Source organism: Podarcis muralis, chromosome Z (assembly GCF_964188315.1).
Source record: "Podarcis muralis chromosome Z, rPodMur119.hap1.1, whole genome shotgun sequence".
NCBI classification, from domain to species: Eukaryota; Metazoa; Chordata; class Lepidosauria; order Squamata; family Lacertidae; genus Podarcis; species Podarcis muralis.
Genome location: NC_135673.1, coordinates 19,720,960 through 19,742,812, shown reverse-complemented (window position 1 = coordinate 19,742,812; position 21,853 = coordinate 19,720,960). Strand labels below are relative to the sequence as shown.

At 47.6% G+C, this 21,853-nt stretch overlaps 1 long non-coding RNA gene across 1 annotated transcript; it reads left to right on the top strand.

The window, feature by feature from the left end:
* The first annotated feature begins 416 nt into the window (after positions 1-416).
* Positions 417-19,070, top strand: LOC114589555 (uncharacterized). The gene is made up of 4 exons (XR_003704691.2): positions 417-593; positions 5,510-5,546; positions 7,890-8,005; positions 17,643-19,070. It is a non-coding gene; the product is annotated as an uncharacterized LOC114589555 (long non-coding RNA).
* The last annotated feature ends 2,783 nt before the right edge of the window (positions 19,071-21,853 follow it).

The following is a 21,853-nucleotide window of genomic DNA, read 5'->3' as shown; positions in this document are numbered from 1 at the left end:
CTCAATGCACTCTAGCATGGTCCCAGAGAGATTGCCTTCCAACTGTTTTCCATGCAGAACTGTTTTTAATATGCCAATGATGGTATCTAATATGCAAAAATTATTGTAACTCGGTTTTTAAAGATGCATTTTAGATTTCCCAGAACAGTGATGAGAATGTGAGCGAGATGCAAATGAAACATTAAAACCATGGGAGCCCCGGAATGTAATGCAGCCAGTGAGCAGACCTCAGGAATTGGACGGGCATCTGGCCGACCTTTGCCTGGATTTGTTGCAAAAGGAGTTGCCACATTATTAGCTCAGAATGCAAATCCCGTTAGATCTGGGTGGTCCAACATATGGCCCGCGGGCGGCATGCAGTCCTTGAGACCTTTTTTTCTCCCCCCCCCCTTTTTTTTTTTTTGGCGGCCCTAGCTAAGTACCAAAGGAGCGTCGCTAGTGGCAGCAGGAGTCCCAACGTCCAGGATCACCCCCTCCCCAGTTAACGACTGCCAGAAACAGAAGCAGCAACAAATCGTTGAGCTTCGACGTCCCCGCCTCCCCACTTTTCCAGCCGCCGGCGCGCCAGGTGATTGGACAGCAGCCAGACTCTGGTAAGCAGGGGTTCCTCCTGATCAGTAATGGTCCTAAACTGCACGCCCCCCCCCCTCAGGCTGTGACTCCTGCTACTGCAGCTGCCCCTCTGCTCTTCCAGACCATGGGTTGAGAACGGGAGGCAAAAGCCCAGCGGCTGTGACTGAGCTGCTCCGTGATGCAGGGCAGGGCTGAGTCCGGGCAGCTCCACCGCCATGGCTTCATTGCCCGGCTTGCCCCGGCCCCTTCCCCCGGGGGCTTGGCCCTCCCAGCCTCCTGCTTCTCCCAGCCCAGGGCGTTGAACCAGCAGCCCCAGAATCTGCTGCGGCTGCCTTCTCCTAGGCCTTCTTTTGCCTTCCGGGGGTTGTTGCGGAGCTCGCACTCCCCACCCAGGGATGCTACCCCTGCCTTCCAACCTTGTGCTTAGAAAAGAGGCCTGCAGGTGCCAGGACAGTATCCGAGCACTGCCGGGCGGGGGGGGGGGGGACGACACTAGGGAGCGGCCAATGGCAAGCGAGGGGAGCTGGCTCTGCCTCCTGGGCTGGTGGAGGGTGGGTTGAGCGGGTAGGGACCCAGTTGTGGGGTCATCCTGGTGCTGTGATAAGGGGCACATGATGCTGGAGTCCCTGTCGCCCTGAGCTCAGCACTTTCTCCCTCTATAAGTGTGTGTGTATGTGTTTTACAGCTGGCACGCTGTGCACTGCTGCATAGTGCTGATAAAGCCATGTTTGCAGGTTCAATCCCTGAATGGGACAGCTGCATATTCCTGCATTGCAAGGGGCTGGACTTGATGATCCTCAGGGTCTCTTCCAGCTCTTCAATTCTATGATTCTGTCTGCAGAATTATTATTATTATGGAACACATTTTGGGCAGACACACATCATTTTCCATGTATTGTTTACACAGTACATTTCTTACGGTGGCTGATACTTCTTGCACTCGATTATATGTAACACTCAGGCCCAGATGAGACAGTTTATCTATATATATTTTTCTTTAATGACAGTGTGAATCATGAGACCTCTATACAGTGGGAGGGATGTTTCTGTCTCTGAAACGTGAAGTACACTCTGAGCATTTTATTTTCTTTCATGTTTGATGCTGTTAAATCAAATCCGGGGGCAGGGGCGGATAAAGGTTTTATGGTCATATCTGCAGTGGAGAGGGGACTAGATGCCCTTTGGGTCTCTTCCAGCTCTACAATTCCATGTTTCTGTGGTTCTATGATTGGGGTGGGGGGTAATCCCGATGTATATTTTGCTCCAGGAGGCTAAAATTGGTCAGAATTGAGCATACACTTTCAGAGTTAATCCTAAATACATTACTTCTCATAAATGAGCCACCATAGCTGCTAGAGGTCTGTGAAAATTTGTGTTCTGGCCTTTTTAGACCCATGTACTATCTAAAACCAAAGGGGCACATTGGTTTCTAGATGTGATTTTTTTTTTCAGCTCTCCCACCCCATTAAAGAAACCATTATTAGTATTATTATTATTATTATTATTATTATTATTATTATTATATTATTATTTTAGACCTCTCTTGCAATCCTGAACTATTTCTGAGCTTGGCCCTGCATGACCTTCAGCATGCAACTGTTGGTTCCTGGTGTATACTCTTCCTTCTTGATTTCACTTTTCTTCCATTTCTTATACATGGCCTTCTTAAATCTCAGCTCATCTGTAAGATCCTTTTGCAGCCACACTGGTTTCTTCAGATTAAGGCCAAGCAATTTACCAATACATTATCTGAAATGGGTTTGAAGTTCAGATTGTGGTAATGGTTTCAGAATTTTTGAGCTGGCAGTATTTTGTGAATCCCCAGCTACCACCAGCCCAGCACATGTTACTCCCGGGTGACACTTGTGCCCTGCAAGGCCTTCCAATGCTTGCCCATTCCCTCCCTCCCTCCACAGGTCTTGTGGGAAATTCTTCCTAGCCAGCCCCTTAATCTCCAGTTGAATCCTAGAATACATGACAGTCCCGGAATGCTAAAATACTGTAGAATTTTAGACTGCTTTCATTTCATTGTTCATCAGAAGCCTTTTCCTCCTTTGTTGAGTCTCCCTTCTTGCCTGCTACAATTTTATTCAAATGCAACAGCAGGGCAGAAGGCAGCTGAACAAAAGGCCCTTTTCATTTTTTTAACAGGTCTTCAGATCTTTGTACTCCCCAGAGTTGTATTTAATAGGTTAATTTTTCAAGCTGCTTGTGTGTGTGTGTGTGTGTGTGTGTGTGTGTGTGTAAGTAAGGGGGAGTTTGTATGTTGCAAACATGTCCTGCAGAAACACAATCACAATAGAATCATATAACTGTAGAGTCAGAACGAACCACGAAGGGTCATTTGCTACAGCCTCCTGCACTGCAGGAATCAGAGCTAAAGGGCTCCCTGGCCACCCAACCTCTCTTTAAAAAACTTCAAGGAAGGAGATTCCAACAGCTTCCCAGGGAGTCTGTCCCACTGCAAACAGCTCTTAGTGTCAGAAAGTTCTTCCTGATGTTTAGTTGGAACCTGCTTTCTTGTAACTTGAAGTTCAGGTCCTATCCTCCAGAGCAAGAGAAAACAAGCTTGCTCCATCTTCCATGGGATAGCTCTTTATATATCTGAAGACAGCTACCGTATCTCCTCTCAGTCTCATCTTCTCCTGGCTAAACATGCCCAGCTCCCTCAGCCATTCCTCACAAGGCTTGGTTTTCCAACCCCTAGTCCCCTGGACACAGGACTCTAGGTGGGGTCTGACCAAGGCAGAATAGAGTGGTACTGTCACTTCTCTTGATCTAGACATTTGGCTTCTCTTGATGCAGCCTAGAATTGCATTAGCTGTTTTTGCTGCTGCATCATACTGTCAACATATGTTAAGGTTGTGGGCTCCTAAGACCCCTCAATCCTTTTTGCATGGACTTCTGTCAAACCACATGCCCTCCCCCCAATTCTATATTTCTGTATCTAGTTATTCCTGCCTAAGCAGGAACCTTTCATTCATCCCTATTGAAATTAATTTTCTTAGTTTTGATTCTGCTTGTGAATATTTGCTTCCTGGAACCATCCTCTTCCAAGTTTTTGGAAGCACAAGCACACACGCCTGGACCCTTAATCCAGTGTTTCCCAACCTTTTTTGGGCAAAGGCACACTTGTTTCATGAAAAAAATCTCGAGGCACACCACCATTAGAAAATGTTTAAAAAATTAACTCTGTGCCTATATTGACTATATATAAAGTAACTCTCTTTAATAGGAATCAAATAAACACAAAGAAAGTATTTTATAATTACTTTATTATGAAATAGTAAGTAAACAGAAATATGAAAAATTATAAAATACTTTATTCAGTGCGCAACCTGGGCCTGTTTGGCTGAACACAAAGCTGATATTCTGGCTGGAATCAAAGAAAGACACACACGTAGCTCTTCGTCAACAGCTCTCAGTCTCTCTCTGTATTTAGTTTTTATAGCAAATGAAGGAAGAGTAAGCAGGCTGGGGTGGGTTAAGTAAGGGCTGAAAGTGCCTAGATGAAGTGGGGGAAGCTAGAGAGGAGGTACATTCTGATTTTTGAGGATAGACTAGGTTCTTTATGTGAATGATAGGTGAGTTATTTGACAGATTGAACTGAGAGCAAGGTGTGGCTTGTGTAGCTGGGGTGGACATGAATGTTTGGGGTGCAAACCCCAGGCCGGCCAGGTCCGAGGGGGGGCAGGGAGAGACGGGCCTGCCTGCCTCTGCCTGCGCTGTGGTGTGTTTTGCCCCGACCGACGGACGGACCGACCTGCCAGCTGTCTCCGCAGTAGCAGCGCGGACTGGAGCTCCGTCATTCTCCCCGCCGGTGCCCGGGGAGGGGAGTGTGGGGCGGCCGCTGTGGAAGCGACGGCGTGCTCCTCCTCCTCCTCCTCCTCTTGCCGGGCTAGAGCCAGCCGGCTAGCGCTCGCCCCTCCTTGCTCGAGCCGACCCCGCCGCCGGGGGCCTTCCCGTCCTCTCAGCGGCGCCGCCTCGCGTCCCTCGTCCGGGGGTTGGGAGGGGGCTGGGGGGGAGGAAGGGGGCGAGGGGGAGCAGCCGCCGCCGCTCCTGAGGAGATTCTGAGGTGGTGGCGGGCGACGCGTGGCGGAAGAGTAGGGGTCCCGCCAGCCCCCCGTTTCTCTCTCTCTCTCCCTCACGGAAACCTTCCCCTCAGCTTCTGCCGCTTTTTCTCTTCTTTCCCTCTTCCTTTTTTTTTTTTTTTAAATGAAAAATCTTTCCTTTCTCTCTTTTCCAGCCCCCCCTCCCCTCTTCACGGAATTTCACTGCACTCGGGCGCCGCGGCGCGCAGGCGCACTGCTCGCTCCTCTTTCCGCGCAGGCGCCTTCTCTCGCTCTTTCGCCTCCTTTTCTTTCTCTCTCGATGGTCCGCCTACAAAGGAGCGAGGGAGGCGCCCGCCATGTTTGGATTTGCATCCAGCAGGAGATGCCGCCGCCGCCCCACCTCTCGCTGCCCGACTCGCCCGCCTCCCTCCCACGGCACACCAGGCAACGTCTCGCGGCACACTAGTGTGCCGCGGAACACCGGTTGGGAAACACTGCCTTAATCTCTCCCGTCAAAATATTCACTCCCCTTGCCCCTTAACTCTTCTCCAAAGCCATCGTCTTTCCTTGCCATCTATAATTCAATGACATCCTTCTTTCAATTATCTTTCAGGCTCTTAAAGTCCTGAAATTAGCACCCCTCTCAATTTTGTGGGAGATTGCATAACTGTGCATGACTGCATGAAATGGTTAAGGACCACAGAGTTTTATTGCTAGACAGACTCAGGTCATGCTCCCAAGGAAGTGAAGCTTTTCAACTTCCTCTTTCTCTGCATCATGTAATGAAGGACATGCGTAAGCTTGCTCTTGAGTTTACAGCATGTGTTTGGAATTATATACAGTACTTTCTACCAGAAATATTCTGCCTGTGTTTCTCTTTGCAGCTGCACGGAACAACACATTTATCAAACCTATGAATCTGTAAGTAAAGCATTTCTAACTTACTTTGCAGTGTGTCGTCTGTTCCTTGCAAATGGGGTAGAAAGAAAGGTGCATGGTAAATGGGATAAGAAAGATTTGACAACCTACATTCACTGTGCTGCTTATTTTTGTGAGTTTAATACTCTGCTACTGGAACGCTCTGTGTACAAGTCCTGCACTTCGAATCCAGGCACCCAGCAAATTCTTTTGTTGTTCACCCACACACATGGGTCCACAGGGATTCATATATTTTTCCTCCCACAGTTTTCAGGTAGAAAACGATCTTCCACTAATACTGCATATGGAACCTTGTTCTTCCCCCAAAAAAGAATACACACACACACACACACACACACACACACACACATATACACACACACAGGCAGCACCTGTTTGTCATGATAGACGACTTCCATGTGGGCCTGGGCACAGAGTGTCACATTCCCCCGGGGCGTGCAAATTTGTTAAGAGGGGGTCACTGCAGAGGAAGGGGGTCAGTTAATGGACGATATCAGTTTCTCTCTGCTAATGAAGATAGCACTCTCTCGGAAGCTGGACATGTGGAGGAGGGTGAGACGTCAGTGGAATTTGATACCAGGAGAGAATAAATGGGCAGATTGAGGCAACAGCCTCGGCACTCAGATGTTATTATACAATTCATTAATAGAACACTTTTAACTTATCATGTGAATAGAGCTCTGGAATGAAAGGGGGATTTGTTTGCGAATGTTTGTATTTAGATTCTAATTTCTAATTCAGTCTGCACGCACACACAGCATTCTCAGTAATGGATGGCACTGGAATCAGCAAATTGTAGAGATGGAAGAGGCCACCAAGAGTAATATAGTCCAACCCATTTGCAAGTCCAACCCATCGAAGGAAACCCTCCCATCTTCCAAAGGAGCCCGTTCCACTGTTGAATAGCTCTTACCATCAGGAAGTTCTTCCTAATGTTTAGTTGGAATCTCATTTCTTCCAATTTGAATCCATCAGTTCTGGTCCTCTTCTCTGGAGCATCAGAAAGCAAGCTTGCTCCATCTTCCACCTGATGGCCCTTCAAATATCTGATTTGAAGTTGGTTATGATCTCAGCTCTCAGTCAATGCAGGAAGTTAGTTACGTCTTAGGAAGGAAACCTGGGATTTAAAAAAAAATTACTCTATTTGGCATGTCAACACTTAATTGTCCTACCTTAAGAAGCATCAATAAAGCAGGTCTCGTGTAAATCCAGCAGAGCTGAAACAGATAGAGTACTTAATAGATAACAAATTGGATGATTAAAGAGATGTGGATTACACAGAGTAGTAGAAAAGCAAAGGAACCAGGAAAAGGTTGGAAGGGAAGTCATATGGTACAGATATGTAAAGGTAAAGGTACCCCTGACCATTAGGTCCAGTCATGACCGACTCTGGGGTTGTGCGCTCATCTCACTCTATAGGCCGAGGGAGCCGGCATTTGTTCTCAGACAGCTTCTGGGTCATGTGGCCAGCATGACAAAGCCGCTTCTGGCGAACCAGAGCAGCACATGGAAACGCCGTTTACCTTCCCGCTGGAGCGGTACCTATTTATCTACTTGCACTTTGACGTGCTTTTGAACTGCTAGGTGGGCAGGAGCTGGGACTGAGCAATGGGAGCTCACCCTGTCGTGGGGATTCGAACCACCAACCTTCTGATTGGCAAGTCCTAGGCTCTGTGGTTTAACCCACAGCTCCACCCGCATCCCATCTACAGATATGTAGATATGCTGTATTTGGTATGGTTGTAAGTGGGACAGGGCGAGGGGAGGGGGTTAGATATGCTCTCTGTTCCTGTTTTGGAAAAAGAAAACAAGGCATCAATAAATCTCAACTGCTTTTTAAAAAATTGAATCCCTTGGTAATGAATTTCAGGACAGAAGCAAAAGCTGAATTTTTGTTTGACCCAACATGCCAGCCATGGGTCTGTTTTCTCACCAATTATTTTGTAATTATATTGGGTGAGGGAGAATCACAGAATTGCCAAATCATAGAGTTGGAAGGGACCCGAGAATTATGTAAGCCAACCCGTTGCAGTGCAGCAGAGCCCACCACCTTCTGAGGGAATCTATTCCACTCTTGGCAGAGGTGTACCTGGGGGGTTGGTGAGGTTGGCCCCTACCAAGCGTGCAGCCCCAGGGGGCACTGGGCTGCCAACTCCTGGGTGGCATGTTCTGTAGCCACCCATAGGTAACTGGCGGTGATGGACGCAGGCTGCTGGAGGGATAGCCAAGAGGGCAGCATCCTGGCTCTTCCCCACTGCTCCTGACTGACCACAAAAGCAAAAAGAAGCTCTTATCAGCTGTTCGGCTTCTGGTCTTCTCTTTCAGTCCTGCTCCCTAGGAAAGCTTTTGATGTGCTGAAGAGAGAACCAGATACTTTCCATTGTGGTTGGATCCCGCAAAGCCCTTTCACGCAGCAAGCTCAGTCCTTCTGTGGTTAAATGGTACAGTATTGCTTCCCTTTTGTGGGGGTGGGGAGAGCAGGAAGGAGGATCTGGCTGATTTGTACCCCTTAAATCACTAACTTTGCAGGTGACAACGGATGGTATCTTCTGGGGTGTTTCAAACAGTCTCTCAGTGTGAAACCTGTTGTGGTTTGCAAGTTTTACTTGTGGGGCTTCGGCTGCTGATTCCTGTGCTGGCTGATTGTTTAAGGGGTTTCTAATGGCGATATTGCTTCTCAAAAGTGAAACGGCTCTAGCAGTAAAGCAGGGCCTCTTTCTTTGCATTGCTTTTCATTTCTTCTGTGTATGACATACATGTGTGTGTGGCACTACACTGTCACTGTCACAGCAAGTTTTTTTGTGTGGGGAGGCGGTTGCCAATACAGCTCCTGGCCAAGGGTGTAAGGAACCCTCGGTACGCCCTCTGACTCTTGGACAACTCTTGCTGTCAGAAAGTTGACTCACTGGAGGTTTTTTAAAATAGGGGGCTTTCCTTCCTTAGAAGTTTTTTAACCAGTAGTTGAATGTCAGGGGTTATTGAGCTATGATTCATGAAAATGTTTTGAACAGTTACAGAAATAAAATAAGCCTGGAAGTAAAAGGAGGGTGTGCAGGAAGCAGCAGCTGTTGCATTGCAGGGGTTTGACTAGATAACTCTTGGGGACCCCTTCCAACTCTACAGTCCTTTGATTCTATGAGATCTTAGCAGGCAGCACACAGCAACCTTCACCCCACCTGTCTGGCAGATCTGCTAAACACACCTGCCTATTATCCAACAGAGAAAGTTGCAGCAAGCACACATAGAGGACAGTCATTTGGACAGATACCTAGATCTGATTTACTAGCATAGAAGCAAACTTTTAGGGACCAAGGTCCCTTTGGGTCCCCCCTAAAATAGTTGAGGAAGCTGCCCCCCCCAAAAAAAGTTGATGGGCATTGCTGTTCAAAAGGTGTATGTGAAGAGCATCTTGTGTTTGATTATGCACAGCGGAGCTTACCTCCCCCCTCAATATTCAGGTTGGCACCCCTGTTTAGTAGGGATCTTTTCATGCCAATGTCCATTCAGCTCGTCCCAAAAAAAAATTAAAGGGAGAGATCCTTACCATAAAACATTCATAAGCTGGTTTAAAAGAATGAAAAATTAAACAGCCTTTTGCTATAAAGTATGAAATATTTACTGAGATGCTGTTAGCTAATTGCCTGTGTTGTATGACCGGCTAAGTGGCAGGAGCAGACTTTGCGACTGGTATTCAGATCAAAGCCTCCAGTATTTACATGACAGGACAGATGTGCCAAGCTAGATTTCTCTGGTTGGGTGGGGGTCATTTCTTCAAATTAGAGATGTATCATGTTCTCGCACAGTTTAGCCCCCTGCTCAGCTCTTCTCAGATATAGATTTAGAGTACTTCAGATTTAGTTCTTTTTGATGCAATGCATAGTTAAACTGTGGAACTCACTCCCACAGGAGGCGGTGGTGGCCGCCAGTCTGGATGGCTTTAAAAGAAGATTTTACTACTAGCCACAAGCACTATGCTCTGCAATGCTTCTGAATGCTGGAAACCATGGAAGGTGAGGGTATACTTGCACTAGAGTCCTGCTTATGGGAGTCCCATATCTGGTTGGCCACTGTGAGAACAGGATGGGACTAGATGGGCCATTGGTCTAATCCAGCAGGCTCTTCTTATGAGCAGCAGAGGACAGGGTGGAGGAGAAACCACTGTCAGGAAAGATTGAGGACCCAAAGCTCACCCAGACCCTTCAGAGGGACCCATTTATAGAATGATAGAATTGTAGAGTTGTAACATAAGAATGTGAGAAAATAAGATGAGCCTCCCGGATCAAGCCCATGGACCATCTAGTTCAGCATCCTGTTCTCACAGGGGCCAAAAAGATGCTTATGGGAAACTCAAACACAAGATACCATGCAACTGGTTCGGAAGCATTACTGCCTCCAATTGTGGAGGCAGAGTACATCCATTGTGGCTAGTAGCCATTGATAGCCATTTCCTCCATGAATTTGGAGAATCCTCATTTGAAGCCATCCAAGTTGGCGACCATAAATTTCTCCTGTGAGAGGGAGTTCCATAGTCGTCCCCCCCCCCCCTTCTATGTATTTATGGTTTAATTCACTCCTTTAAAGAGAGAATTCATTATTTCATAGCGGGAAGACCAATGCACTACGTTCTTACTAGCTTGGGAGAAAAACTTTTGGTGTGAGAAAGATATAGGATGTGTGTAAATATATACATACACATTATATATGTACACATTGGATGAGTGTGCACGTGCATATATACTCTAGGTAAGCACACACACATATATACACTGTCAGTGTTTGTGCATGTGAGACATTTCTGTACCACATGCACCCTTCACTGAAATTGGCTTACAAAATCAATTAAAGTACATGATTTGAAACAAATCTTATAGAAATGACATGTCACCAGTAATTTACACTTTAAAAAACTCAGCCACAAAAAAAAAATCTGGAAGCTGAAACAAGATTGCTATTCATCAGTGCTGCTACTACCCTTAAAGAAACATAGTTTACTATGGGATATAAAGGCAACATTGAGGTTGTTATAAAGATTAGCCACCTACCGTATTTTTCGCTCTATAACACGCACCTGACCATAACACGCACATCGTTTTTAGAGGAGGAAAACAAGGGGGAAAATTCTGAATGAAACAGTGGATGTATCATTTTTGTGCTTCATGCTGTGGCCACAGACATGTGATCTGATGGTGAATTTGGGGTAGCTCAATGCAAAGATCCTGAGGATCCATGTGGATCCATGCTTTTTAACCACATTTTTGCACCATTGCAGCCCCAGGCAACAGTGGGTGTGTGATTTTTGGGGGGCAGGCTGCTATGTGATCTGATGGTGAATTTGGGGTAGCTCAATGCAAAGATCCTGAGGATCCATGTGGATCCATGCTTTTTAACCACATTTTTGCACCATTGCAGCCCCAGGCAACAGTGGGTGTGTGATTTTTGGGGGGCAGGCTGCTATGTGATCTGATGGTGAATTTGGGGTGGCCCAATGCAAAGATCCTGAGGATCCATGTGGATCCATGCTTTTTAACCACGTTTTTGCACCATTGCAGCCCCAGGCAACAGTGGGTGTGTGATTTTTGGGGGGCAGGCTGCTATGTGATCTGATGGTGAATTTGGGGTGGCCCAATGCAAAGATCCTGAGGATCCATGTGGATCCATGCTTTTTAACCACATTTTTGCACCATTGCAGCCCCAGGCAACAGTGGGTGTGTGATTTTTGGGGGGCAGGCTGCTATGTGATCTGATGGTGAATTTGGGGTGGCCCAATGCAAAGATCCTGAGGATCCATGTGGATCCATGCTTTTTAACCACGTTTTTGCACCATTGCAGCCCCAGGCAACAGTGGGTGTGTGATTTTAGGGGGGCAGGCTGCTATGTGATCTGATGGTGAATTTGGGGTGGCCCAATGCAAAGATCCTGAGGATCCATGTGGATCCATGCTTTGTAACTACATTTTAAGTGGGGAGTGAAGGAAAAACGCAGAAGGGACAAGAGAGCGGTGTGCAGAGAAGCAGCTGGCTAAGAAAGCAGGAGAGGGATTTTACGGGAGGGAAGAAAGAAAGGCAAAAGTTTCCACAAACCGAAGCCAGCTTTCTCTCTCCTCCTGCATGTTTTCTGGCTGCCTGCGAGGAGCACGGAGAGGAATTAGAAGGAAAGACCTCTGCTTTCCCCTCTGCTTGCCTGGAGGGGAGGGGATTTGCCTGCTCTTTGTTCCGTTTGAGCAAACACAGCAACGAAACAGAGGAGGGTGGGCAGTAAGACCCTGAGGCAGAATGCAGGAAAGCAACTACTTCCTCTTTTCAGGTTTCCCTCTGGACACAACGCACGATTGATTTTTGCTGATTTTTGTTCCTGCGCTCCCCTAATCGGCTCCAGGGACCCCCCCCCCCACATTCGCTCCATAACACGCACAGACATTTCCCCTTCCTTTTTAGGAGAAAAAATCTGCGTGTAATAGAGAGAAAAATACGGTAATTTAAAGAACAAACCAACCAGACTGTACTTCATTCTTTGCCCACAATATACACCCCATGAAACTACTCTTCTCACACCTCGCTTACTTTTCTTGTACATTGTTTGCTTCCTGTTCATTGTGGATTCTTTCTTCCATCTGCAGTTTTGGTGCCTTTCCCCACCCCCACCCCTCTTTAAACATCAATCCAGGCAATCCTGCTGGATTTGATTACATGATGATCCCACTATGCCAAATCAGGGAGTTCCATAGTTTGTGCTGTGTGAAGAAGGAATTTCCTTTGACTGTCCTGAATTTTCCAACATTCTTCCTGATGTTGAGTCAGAATCTCCTTTCTTATCATTTTGAATCCATTGGTTCAGGTCCTGCCCTCTGTAGCAGCAGAAAACAAGCTGGCTCCATCTTCCACCTGGCAGCCCTTCAGATACTTGGAGATGGCTCTCATAACACCTTTCAGTCTTCTCTAAGCATCTTAGCTCCCTCAACCGTTCCACCCAAGACTTGGTTTCCAGACTCTTGTTCACCTTGCTCACCTTCCTCTGCACTCCTTCCAGTGGTGCCCACTGGAAGTGGATAGTACCACACTGGGGGGTGGTAATAGGATTATTGGAGGGGGACTAAAAGGCAACAGGGTGTTGGAGGTGTAAATGTCTCCCAGACTTTTGGAAGCTGCTATCACCAGATCAAGTTAATCAATTAGGTTGAATTAAACTCAATAGTTTTAATTGGATTGTGAATACCGTATTTTTCGCACGATTGGACGCACCGGACCATAGGACGCACCTAGTTTTTTTGGGGGGAAATAAAGGAAAAAATTTTTCCCTTTATTTCCCCCCCAAAAGCAGGTCAGGGAAACCGAACCAGGTCGAGGAACAGCGGGATAGTGGCGCTGCGCCTCCCTGCTGTCCCCCGAGCTTGTGGGGCTGGCTGATGTCTGCCTAGCGCGCAGGGCGCTCTGCTTTCAGGGCGCCCGACACTCCGGGAAGCAGGCTGCTATCCGCAGCTTGGGGAGCCTTGCGGGGAACTGCTGCAGGGCTCTCCACGCTGCGGATGTATGCCTGGCGCGAGGGGCGCTCTGCTTCAGGGCGCCCCTCGCGCCGGGCGGCAGGCTGCTATCCGCAGCGTGGGGAGCCTTGCGGGGAACTCCTGCAAGGCTCTCCACGCAGCGGATGTGTTCCCGAAGCGCCGGGCGCTCTGCTTTCAGGGCGCCCGACGCTCCGGGAAGCAGGCTGCTATCCGCAGCTTGGGGAGCCTTGCGGGGAACTGCTGCAGGGCTCCCCAAGCTGCGGGTGTATGCCTGGCGCGAGGGGCGCTCTGCTTCAGGGCGCCCCTCGCGCCGGGCGGCAGGCTGCTATCCGCAGCGTGGGGAGCCTTGCGGGGAACTCCTGCAAGGCTCTCCAGGCAGCGGATGTGTTCCCAAAGCGCCGGGCGCTCTGCTTTCAGGGCGCCCGACGCTCCGGGAAGCAGGCTGCTATCCGCAGCTTGGGGAGCCTTGCGGGGAACTGCTGCAGGGCTCCCCAAGCTGCGGGTGTATGCCTGGCGCGAGGGGCGCTCTGCTTCAGGGCGCCCCTCGCGCCGGGCGGCAGGCTGCTATCCGCAGCGTGGGGAGCCTTGCGGGGAACTCCTGCAAGGCTCTCCAGGCAGCGGATGTGTTCCCGAAGCGCCGGGCGCTCTGCTTTCAGGGCGCCCGACGCTCCGGGAAGCAGGCTGCTATCCGCAGCTTGGGGAGCCTTGCGGGGAACTGCTGCAGGGCTCCCCAAGCTGCGGGTGTATGCCTGGCGCGAGGGGCGCTCTGCTTCAGGGCGCCCCTCGCGCCGGGCGGCAGGCTGCTATCCGCAGCTTGGGGAGCCTTGCGGGGAACTGCTGCAGGGCTCCCCAAGCTGCGGGTGTATGCCTGGCGCGAGGGGCGCTCTGCTTCAGGGCGCCCCACCCGCCGGGCGGCAGGCTGCTATCCGCAGCATGGGGAGCCTTGCGGGGAACTCCTGCAAGGGTCCCCACACTGCGGATGTGTTCCCGAAGCGCCGGGAGCTCTGCTTTCAGGGCGCCCGACGCTCCGGGAAGCAGGCTGCTATCCGCAGCCTAGACACGGCTAGCAGAGCGCTAATCCCGAAGCTTGGGGCGTGCGGAGCTCCGCACGCCCCAAGCTTCGGGATTAGCGCAGCGCTCCGCTAGCGGTGGGAGAGCTGGGTCTCCACCAGGGTGCGCACCGACCCCTCTCGCTCTCCAGGCTTCAGCGAAAGCCTGCATTCGCTCCATAGGACGCACACACATTTTCCCTTGCTTTTTAGGAGGGAAAAAGTGTGTCCTATGGTGCGAAAAATACGGTAAATGTGCAACCAATGGCTGCTCTTTTGAATTTTATTGTATTATATTACAGTGCAAACCACTGACTACTACTTTGTATAGGGTAGGGTAGGGTGTGCTTGCTTGTTTGTTTGTTTGTTTCTTTATTTCTTTATTATATTTACCGTATTTTTTGCTCTATAAGACTCACTTTTCCCCTCCTAAAAAGTAAGGGGAAATGTGTGTGCATCTTATGGAGCAAATACGGGCTGCGCAGCTATCCCAGAAGCCAGAACAGGAAGAGGGATCACTGTGCAGCAAAAGCAGAGACCCCTCTTGCTGTTCTGGCTTTTGGGATTCAGAATATTTTTTTCTTTTTTTCCTCCTCCAAAAACTAGGTGTGTCTTATGGTCTGGTGCATCTTATAGAGCAAAAAATACGGTATATCCCACCTTTTCCTCCCAGATGCTCAAGTTGGTGTTCATGGTTCTTCTTCTTTCTGGTTTTACCTTCACAACAACCCTGTGAGGTAGGTTAAGCTGAGAGTGAGTGACTGGCCCAAGGTCACCCAGTGAGCTTTCTGGCTGGCTGTGGATCTGAATCCTAATCTCTCCCAGGTCCTAGGCCAACCGTCTAACCACTAAATCACCACTAGCTGATGGAACCAAAAAAAGTTTGGGAACTACAGTATACATAAGAAGCTGACCCAGGAGTCCCTTTCACCTTCAAAATCTGGGATGTGCTTGGTCAGTTGTGGATTTGTGGCCTAGAGTGATAAGTCTTGCAGGAGAAATGATTTTCTGCTGATGCTACTCAGTATTCATTTTTCTTGGAAACAAGTTCATGTCATGTAGCCCATTCCCACCACTAATATTTGGTGCCATGAAGATCAAAGGAGTCGTCTGTCCCAGAGCCCCATCCTCGCATCGCCTGCCACCTATATCCCCACTGACAGCTGGAAGTGATAAGGATGTCTTGAGTGCAGAACGGGTGGCTGGAGCAATTTGAATATATATTGGAAATTTCCCAAGTTGTTAAAGGCTTCGAAGAAGAGGGTTGTTCGCTTATCTTGTCCACTGCTCCTTATTAAATAAAATGTAATTGTCTGAAGTATTACACATTGCCCAGGGCTTTGGAAGGCTGGTATGTCCAAATAACTAGAAGCAAATGTACCATCAAGCCCTTCTGCGTTTATCTCAAAGGAGATCCACACTGACTGGGGACAAAGGAGGATTCACATGGAATAAGTTGTCAAATATAGGATGGGGGACACCTGGCTTGCCAGTAGCACATGAGATAAGGATCTAGGGGTCTTAGTAGACCACAGCTTAACATGAGTCAACAGGGTGAGGCAGCAGCAAAAAAAAGGTTCATGCAGTTCTAGGCTGCATCAATAGAAGTCCATTTAAAGAGTCCAAATCTAGGGAAGTCATAGCACCACTTTATTTTGCCAGGGTCAGACCCCACCTGGAGTCCTGTGTCCAGTTCTGGGCACCCCAATTGAAGAACGATATGGACAGGTTGGTATCATCATTTTTATTATTTATACTCTGCCCACCTGACTGGGTTGCCCTAGCCACTCTGGGTGGCTTCCAGTTTATATAAAAGCATAAAAAAAATTAAGCATAAAAAAACTTCCCTATACGGGGCTGCCTTCAGATGTCTTCTAAAGGTTGTATAGTTACTTATTTCCTTGACTTAAAGGGTAAAGGGGACCCCTGACTATTAGGTCCAGTCGTGACCGACTCTGGGGTTGTGGCACTCATCTTGCTTTATTGGCCGAGGGAGCCGGTGTACAGCTTCCAGGTCATGTGGCCAGCATTACTAAGCCGCTTCTGGCAAACCAGAGGAGTGGGGTTGCCTAACTCCATACCTTCCAACATTTCTCCAATGAAAATAGCGACATCCTAAGGAAAAGCAGGACATCCTGGGATCAAATTCAGAAACTGGGACTACTTTTCTGAATCCGGGACAGTCTGAACTAAAGAATGCTTGACAGGTTATCACCCGACCTCTGTTGGAAAACCTTTGTGGCATAATAGAATTATAGAACTATAGAGCTAGAAACAAGGTCATCCAACCCATGAAGCGAAATGAGGCAGCCACACTGAGTAGCAGGAGCCTGAGGTGGTGTCCCCCTCAAGGTCCTGCCCCCCCCCCCCCGCTAGCAGCACTGGGGGAATGCATGAGTTATTGCAACATGAGATCCTGCCTGCAGCCAGCACTGCTACTGAAGCTTCATGGTTGCCACCATATCACACATAAGGACAGATGGTGAAGCAAAATGGGAGGCACTGCCCCTGGCTAGAACAGACCTCAAGGATTCTTTAGCTCAACCTTCTTGCAATGCAGTTAATGAATCCCTGACAGTTGCCCAGAGTGGCTAGGGCAACTCAGTCAGATGGGCGGGGTATAAGAAATTTGTTGTTGATGATGATGTCGTTGTTAATACTACTACTACTACTACTACTACTACTTGTCGGAATCAAGCCTTATCAGAGAAATTGGCCACTCTCCAGGCACCCGGCTTGGGTACTACTACTACTACAGGTGGCCATCTGACCTCTTTTTTTAATAATGATTTTTATTGGTTTTTCAGTTACATACTCAACATATAAATATTGTTTTACATTTTACATTTATACTTGCTCCTAAGAGCTGACTTCCTTCCTTCCTTCTTCTGGTATTTTAATATCATATCTAAAATTTTCCGCATTGTTGTCATCCATTTTATCTATTGCTTTTCTTCTTCCATATTTGCCCATGATATGTCCAAAAACAAATAAATCCATCTATATATACAATTCTTGTTGTCTGTCTGTATTCATTTACAACCACTATTATTTACATTACTCACATTATACATTTTGCTTCTTATTATTTTTCTTATCTGATAATTTTCTTTGTATTTCACATTATGAGGGGTTTTTTCATTTCTACTGGTTTCGCTATTTCACCTTATTTTTCCTATATACGCCATAAATTTTTCCCATTCTTTCTGAAATGTTTCATCGCCCTGTTGTCAAATTCTACCCGTTAATTTAGCTATTTCTGCATATTCCAATAACTTCTGTCGTTGTGGAAACAACAATTGCCAACAGTAGAAGAATGGCATCTGACCTCTTTTGAAGATCCTCCAATATTACCTACATAAATTGTGGTTACACACGCACATACGATTTTTTGAAAAATCTAAGGGCATTGCTGTGCAAATAATTTCAGAATGTGGTGGACTCTCCTTTCTTGGAGGTTTCAAGCAGAAGTTGGGTGGACTCTACCAACTCTACCATTTCTGATGCTCTTATCATTTCTCCTCTTTCTAGAATCTACTGAGCTTGAGAATGTAAAGACTGATGGAGCTCTTTGCTGGCGCTAAAACATCCGTTCCTGCCCACAGATAATTTTCCTGATCTGGCATTGTCCCTCCTTCCTTATGCGATAGATGACACTGAAGACTTCTGAGTGGGAGAGAAATGGATGATCATTTACAAGAGCAGCTTGCTTTGAAATTATAGCTTTGCAAATGACTAGATCTTATTTCACGTTCCATTCTCTCCAGCACCCACAGAAGGTCAATTTCCCCACCTCTTCTGAGGATGGGTCCACATGCTCTCCTTAAAAAGATAAAGGGACCCCTGACCATTAGATCCAGTTGTGGCCAACTCTGGGGTTGTGGCACTCATCTCGCTATACTGGCTGAGGGAGCAGGTGTACAGCTTCCAGGTCATGTGGCCAGCATGACTAAGCCGCTTCTGTCGAACCAGAACAGGGCAACGCGACTGGTTCTGCCACACTGAGCACCAAGCCTAGGGGGCGCTGCAGGGTATTGCAACTATAATATAGTGAATTGAACAGATTTCATATATACAACCTGAGCATACGATATTTGCAGGGATAGCTGGTGCTTCTTTGGAACAGTGGGGCAGAAGATAGGGAGCCAAGCAATAGGTGGAGCCAGAGTCATGGGTGGGCAGAGTTAACTGACTCTACTTTTTCTACCCATCCTCCTCTCTGCTGGAAGGAGCAGGAAGCTGACAGACAGCCCCATCCCCTGGACTACATTCACTGGACGGAGGGCAGAGGGTTGGGCTAGATGACATTTGGGGACCCTTCCAACACCACATTTCTATGACATATATGATTCTGTGACTGCTGACCTTTTCACCAACATGACATTCAGTGTGGGGGAGACCTCTGTGACATTGTGAAAGGCCAGCACCAAAAAGGTGTCGTTGCTGCTCCTCTCACCCAGAGTTCCTTCCAGGCTCAGGGGTGGCTAAGAGCGAGTGCCGAGAGCAATCCCTGGGTGATCTACCTCTTAATTACAGGGTTAATGCAGGTGTCTCTATCAGAAGAAGTTCCTTAACCTGATAATGAGCAGGAAGCAGCTGTACTTTGGAAAGTAGAATAATTGCAGAGCAGGGATTTCTAATTATAAGGTGTGTGTGTGTGTGTGTGTGTGTGTGTGTGTGTGTGTACTGCTGAGGAGTTTATTTAGTGCCAGCTTGGAACTTCCTCCAAACAGCAGGCTCAGTTTCTTAAGAGTAGGAGGAGAGGGTGGTGTAGTGGCAGACAAGATGTCAGGGTAGAGCAGGTCATTTTAGGGGGTGAAGCTTAATTTTTGCTAATTTCAGTGTGGGGTCTTAAAAAATGTTTTTGAGTGTCAGGAGTTCAAATCTGCTATTATTTTTGTGATTAGACAGCATTTAGCTTGGTAAATCTATGTTGGATTAAAAAGCACGTAAACTGTTCTCGGAAGACCACAGAATTTTATTTTTACCTTCTGAAAATGTCAGATAATACTATAAAAAAATATGCATAAAACATATCCCACTAAGTATACAACATTAGCTTGGACATCAGCTGCCAACTTTCTTCTTGACCTCTGATGTAGCCCTTACATTTCTCATGTGTATACACCCTGCCTGCTGCCTCTGTGACTTGTTTCACACACCTCTCTACAGATGGAGTATGACAGGGCCACTGTGGAATTTGCATGGGCTCATCAATGACTTGCTTTAGTTCCTCTGAAGGAAGTTTACATGTCAATGGAGGTTCCTATACTCAGTGAGACCAGTCTATCCAGGGCTTTTTTAAAGCCAGAACTCAGTTCTGGCCCCCTCAGGTGGACATAATTGCTATTCTAAGAGAACAAGGGAGGCGTTCATGGTGAGTTCCGGCACCTCTTTTTCTACAAAAATATCACTGAGTCTATTAGCTCCAATTGGGATGAAGCACTAGGGTTAATGAAAGCTGTTTTCCTCAGATGTACAGAAAGATTTCCCAGAGTGTCATCATCTCTGACCCTCAAGTCAACAAGCTTTTGGACACCAGCTCTCCTCACTGCCATCTGAGCACAAGAATGTCTGGATTATCATCTTCCTGACTACATACCATGCTGCACGTTGGATGGGTGGCAAAGCAGCATCCACTATAACCATTTTTTTTTTGCAGCCTAACTCGCTGCAGCTGAAACAAAATGTGCCGCGGACCTTCCACCCAAGAGTGTTTTATATTGATGTTGAACCAGCAGGGGCAGCACACACAAACATTATGTTCCTCTATTGGTCTTAAGTTGTGGAGGGTTTTGCCTCCAAGGCCATGTTTTGAAACCCGTATGTGACAAAGCTTCCTTGCTGTTGTTAATCACCTTGAATGGCCCACTGGACCAATTTCAAGAATAGCCAGATCCATGTGAAGTTTTCCTGTCCTTATGGCCTGTGTGATGTGATACCTGTACTCTTGATGAACAGACAGATCCTTTATGGCATTGCCACCTAAGAGGCTTTCCAATTGAGAGTTTCATGAATGAGGTATGAATTTCAAGTTCTGTAGCAGTGACTAGCACCTTGCCTATGTTACCTGTCCACTTGCAGTTAGACAAGGTCTTCCCATGAAGTGGTGTGATCAAGTGTTGCAGGGATAACTTGTTGGTGTGGAGGGTACAAACCAACCAGCTTACAACCAATGCATGGTACCACCCTCCTAGTCAGTGTGAACATTTGTAGAATCACCTCCAATGACCTGTAGCCTCTATCAATGCCCTTCTGTTGAGGCAGCCTAGAATAGCATTAGCCTTCACCCCCCCCCCGTCACATCACGTCATTGCTCATAGGAGTGTGACAGAATACCTGGTGGAAACTGGACCCACTGGGACAGCAAAGGAAAAACCCATTAAAGGGATTCCTTCTGCAATCAGCCAAGACCTATAACATGCCCTTGGCCAGAGGGCTAACAGACTCATAAAGGCATCTCTGGAGCTGGAGCTGGAGACTCATAAAGGCATCTCTGGAGCTGAAGGAAGCCATCCAAACAAAGCCTGGGGCCAAGTTCATCCTGGAGAAGAGTGACTAGTGGGGTGCCACAGGGTTCTGTCTTGGGCCCGGTCTTATTCAACATCTTTATCAACGACTTGGATGATGGACTCAAGGGCATCCTGATCAAATTTGCAGATGACACCAAACTGGGAGGGGTGGCTAACACCCCAGAGGACAGGATCACACTTCAAAACGACCTTGACAGATTAGAGAACTGGGCCAAAACAAACAAGATGAATTTTAACAGGGAGAAATGTAAAGTATTGCACTTGGGCAAAAAAAATGAGAGGCACAAATACAAGATGGGTGACACCTGGCTTGAGAGCAGTACATGTGAAAAGGATCTAGGAGTCTTGGTTGACCACAAACTTGACATGAGCCAACAGTTTGACGCGGCAGCTAAAAAAGCCAATGCAATTCTGGGCCTCATCAATAGGAGTATAGCATCTAGATCAAGGGAAGTAATAGTGCCACTGTATTCTGCTCTGGTCAGACCTCACCTGGAGTACTGTGTCCAGTTCTGGGCACCACAGTTCAAGAAGGACACTGACAAACTGGAACGTGTCCAGAGGAGGGCAACCAAAATGGTCAAAGGCCTGGAAATGATGCCTTATGAGGAACGGCTAAGGGAGCTGGGCATGTTTAGCCTGGAGAAGAGGAGGTTAAGGGGTGATATGATAGCCATGTTCAAATATATAAAAGGATGTCACATAGAGGAGGGAGAAAGGCTGTTTTCTGCTGCTCCAGAGAAGCGGACACGGAGCAATGGATCCAAACTACAAGAAAGAAGATTCCACCTAAACATTAGGAAGAACTTCCTGACAGTAAGAGCTGTTCGACAGTGGAATTTGCTGCCAAGGAGTGTGGTGGAGTCTCCTTCTTTGGAGGTCTTTAAGCAGAGGCTTGACAACCATATGTCAGGAGTGCTCTGATGGTGTTTCCTGCTTGGCAGGGGGTTGGACTCGATGGCCCTTGTGGTCTCTTCCAACTCTATGATTCTATGATTCTATGATTCTATCAATGCCCTTCTGTTGAGGCAGCCTAGAATAGCATTAGCCTTCACCCCCCCCCCCCGTCACATCACGTCATTGCTCATAGGAGTGTGACAGAATACCTGGTGGAAACTGGACCCACTGGGACAGCAAAGGAAAAACCCATTAAAGGGATTCCTTCTGCAATCAGCCAAGACCTATAACATGCCCTTGGCCAGAGGGCTA